General features: G+C 52.7%; 1 long non-coding RNA gene across 1 annotated transcript; it reads left to right on the top strand.

The window, feature by feature from the left end:
- The first annotated feature begins 130 nt into the window (after nt 1-130).
- Nucleotides 131-4,254, top strand: LOC110390542. Its single transcript, XR_002433776.1, has 3 exons — nt 131-3,495; nt 3,997-4,075; nt 4,176-4,254. It is a non-coding gene; the product is annotated as an uncharacterized LOC110390542 (long non-coding RNA).

Here is a 4,254-nt window from a genome sequence, read left to right as displayed (position 1 = left end):
GGAAGCGGCGCGGCGGGGGGCCGGCCCTACCGCGAGGCGAGCGCTGCCCGCACGGCGGCCGACGTGGAGAAGCGCGGCCCTCCTGGCGGGGTCCCCTTAAAGAAATATGCAGGATCCACCGCACCGATAGACCCTACCGCTCCTCCTGTGGTGGGGACCGTTGCAAACGCCTGCGATGAATCTGTTGGGCTGTATTACAAGGACAGTGATGCTTTAGACCCCAGACCAGCGAGTCCGAAGAAGTAACCAGACTTGTACCCCCCCGGTCTGGGTGTGATCCGCAAAGAGGCAGAGCGGGAGGGGGATTCGGGCTGGGCTCCCCCTATACCAGTAGTCTATTAGGCTCTGTTATGAGGTTACACTCTTTGTTCTCGTGATTGCTAGACCTTAGCACCACTGACTTTGACAAGTACCCAATACGTGATGTGGATGGGCTTCTGGAGAGAATCTTCACAACAAAAGGCGATAGAGAATACTCGCCAACGCCGCAGGCCAAGACACCATCCCCCCCGAACAGGTTCGGTAGGAATCGGTGGCATCAGCAGCAAAAGCCAAGTCACTTCTACAGAGAAGGCTTACGGAGGCAACCGGAGGCAATCACGTAGCCAATAACCAGCGTCAAGCAATGTGATGACTACCTCAGTACAAGAATTGTAGTGTTTTTGGCTATGAGGATTTTTGTATGATTTGCTTTAGGACTGTCTAAGCAAATGGTGATAGTAAAATAACTTCGTTGAGTAGTTTGTCTAGAATAACTGCAGTTAAATGGAATTTGCATGCTTGTTGGTATGCATTCCTTGTATTATATTAATAAGGCAAGCTTCTTGCTGCCGGTGAAGGATGGCAGAGATTCCACCTGTGTGAGGTGTGAGCAGGTGGATGATCTGCTCAATGTGGTGGCAAAGCTCAGGGAGGAGGTGGAGAGATGATGGATCATCAGGGAGTGTGAGCAGGAGATAAACTGGAGGAGTAACTGCTGAACGTGCAAGAAAGACATGGGGGTTATAGCCCCAAACAATGGTGGACCTTCTCCCCTGCCATCGTTGAGCAGAGGGAGACGGGAAGAGGAGGAGTGGAAATAGGTCCCAGCTTGGTGTCACAGGCAACCCCCATCCCAACCTACCTCGGTTCCTCAGGTGCCCTTATGTAATAGGCTTGAGGCCCTGGAACCTGAGGGAGAGGTGAGTGAGGATGCAGTCGGAGGTCTACCTGCAAAGTTGTCAAGGGTGAGGTGGTCAACTCGGCACCTCAAGACTGCCTCCACCAAGAAGGACAGAAGGGTGACTGTCCTAGGTGACTCCCTTCTGAGAGGAACGGAGGGCCCTATATGTCGGCCTGACCCTATCCACAGGGAGGTGTGCTGCCTCCCTGGGGCCCAGGTCAGGGATGTTTCTAGGAAACTTCCTAGTCTGATTTGCTCCTCTAGTTCAGGCTGGCAGTGACGAATGTGCTGACACAAGCCTGAAAACTATCAAAAAGGACTTCGGAGGACTGGGGCAGTTAGTGGATGGAGCGGGCATACAGGTCGTATTTTCCTCTATTACTTCAGTGGCAGGGGAGGATACTGAAGGGAGCAGGAAAACCCATCTTATAAACACACGGCTGAGAGGCTGGTGCAAATGCAAGAATTTTTGGTCTTTTAGCCATGGTGCCGTTTACTCAGCACCTGGCCTCTTGGATGCTGATGGGTCTCACCTGCCTCAAAGGGGGAAACGGATCCTTGCCCAGGAGCTGACAGGGCTTGTGGAGAGAGCTTTAAACTAGATATGAAGGGGGATGGTCCAGGTCCACTACAGATGAGCCTAAGGGAACAATGACAGGACTGGGGATGAGGCAGGGGGCTCAGCTGAAGTGCATCTACACCAATGCATGCAGCACAGGCCACAAACAGGAGGAGCTGGAAACCATTGTGTGGCTCTACAAGGCTGGATCGAGGCTGGACCAGGACGTGCTCCCACAGGTGGACCCAGCTCGGTGGACAGGGCTGTGGGGTGCCAGATCCCGGCTCCATCATGGCCTTGCTGGGGCAGGGATTGACAGCCCCAGGGATAACGTGGGGACCTAGGGACGGGGCATGGTGGGGAAGGCCCAGTTGGGTGGGCAGGGACAGGCAGGGCTTTTACAGGGCCTTGGTAATTCCCTAGTTTTGTTAATTACGTTCTTGGTTGCTGGTTGTTCAGTTTTTAGCCTTAGTTCAGCCTGACAGTCCTGCCAGTGTATCTGTCCGGGAATACAGGAAAGAAATCCTGATGAATTGAATTCCCTTTGCCAGAAGGAGTGGATATTTCTTAGCTACAGCTTAGACTTTTTGTTTTTCCAAAAGACTCGTTGTGACAAGAAGTCATGCAGCGTGCTCTGCTCATCAGTAGCATCAGGCAGGAGGGAGTGGAAACAAAACCATGTTGTCAAACATGTGCAACTTCAATTAGTTTAGCGAAGGGGTCATTGTGGGCTTCTTTGCACCAGTCCTCCCAGTCAAGTGTCATGATTCTTCCTGCTTGCCACTTATCTGTGTGTCCCCAGCGTAGGCAAAACACTCTGGAATAAACATAGAGTTGTTCATAGGTGCTCAATACTTCAGTGTTTGAGCCAATAAGAGCTTCAGAAGTCTCACCCTGAAGCAAAGTGAGGACTTTGCCAATGCGTAAACGGCCTTTCTGGCCTCACTGCATGAACATCAGCACTGTGGCAGGCCTGGGATGCGTAAAAGTAATTGTCTGCAACACACTTTGATGTTACATAGCAGGTACTATTCCATGCTATGTTCATATACAGAAGCGAGAGTGTGTGACAAGGAGAGAGATGAGCTTGGCCATGGGAAGTGGAAGGCACGTGAGCATGCCGGGAGGGAGCAAAGGCTATGCCAACAGCTCTAGAAGGGAGCAGAAAGGATGTAAGCATGCCTGGAGTCAAGGGACTCCAGTCATCCCAAAAGGGGAAAGGGAGGACACTGGAATGCTGTAGAAAGGACTGAAGGGGATGTGCGTGTGAACTAAGGGGACTCGGTGCTTGCAGCCAGGGTAGTAGAGAAGGCATGAAGACACACCGCAGGGAATGGGGGGGCTCTGAGTGAGAGCAATACAAGTGATCTGGAGCAGCAGCCTTGGGCACCCTGTGCTCCTGGAGGTCTGCAAGGGGTTGCTTCCTTTTGCCACGTTGCCCTGTTAAATGCAAACATTTAATGAACACGTGAGCCCCTCCCTCTGCCCCAAGGGCCTTACAAAGGGAACACTGGCACTGCCAGCTATGACAACTCTGATTCATGTCACCAAGAGTCACTAAGCCTTTTGTGATGTCATAAAGCGCTCAGCAGACCTGGGGCATTTGCACAGGCCCCACAAGCACAGTGCCTGCTGGAGCAGGTGCAGGTGCAGCTGGTGCTGGTGCTGGCAGTGTTGGCACTGGTGGTGCTGGTGCTGGTGGTAGTACCCAGTCCCGACGGATCATGGAGAGGATCCGGCAGTTGCTGTGGACACTGAGGAGGACATGGAGAAGGTCTGTGCCTGCTGGTTTCTGTTCTCAAGGGCACTTAGTGTGCTTAAAAGCCTGGCAGAATCAGCACACGTCCTGATGGAGGCAGCTCGGCCCACAGGCGAATTCGGCCTCCCTGCACATAGCCCATCCTGCTCATAGATACCTCCCAGAATGACCGGACACCCGTCCTAGACATCATTTCTTCCCCTCCGGTCACCCCCACCATCTCCTGCCTCCGCTGGCCAGTATCAGCTGGAAGCAGGAAGAAAGGCTGCCTGGGGTTACTGTGGGCTGTCAGCACCTCGGAGAGTAAAGCGTGCTGCGTCTTTCCTAGCAGTCTTGCTTTGAGGAAGAGCTTGCTAGTAAACCGTAGCGTACAGGAAAACAACATTGAAGTATGTACTAGCAAGTGTGTGCTGCTCTCTCCCAGTTTGCTGTCAGTCTGGAATGGGTGGCCAAGAAAGGGCCATTAGGAGCACAATAGGCAGTGTGCGCAACTGAACGTGCCTTCTGTCTGTCTAGGCGGAGGGCTCGAGTGCATCTCATGGAGTGCACGGAGCAGGAAAATAAAGAAGCTCCTTTGGAATCTGAAGTCAAGCAGGTGACGGTCTTCTTCTGGTTTTATAAAATGCTTGCCATTGCATCCTCTTTTGAGCTGATTTGCTTAACTGCTGACAATTCATATTCTTAACTTTGAACAGGCAGAGGACAGCACAGATGGAGTAGCAGGAGCAACTTCTGCGCCGCTCGGTCTCTCCAACACAGATGGAGTAGCAGCGG

The sequence above is a fragment of the Numida meleagris genome, unplaced genomic scaffold, assembly GCF_002078875.1.
Source record: "Numida meleagris isolate 19003 breed g44 Domestic line unplaced genomic scaffold, NumMel1.0 unplaced_Scaffold1284, whole genome shotgun sequence".
Taxonomy (NCBI): domain Eukaryota; kingdom Metazoa; phylum Chordata; class Aves; order Galliformes; family Numididae; genus Numida; species Numida meleagris.
Note: the sequence above shows the minus strand (reverse complement) of the source record. Positions and strands in the feature narration are given on the sequence as shown.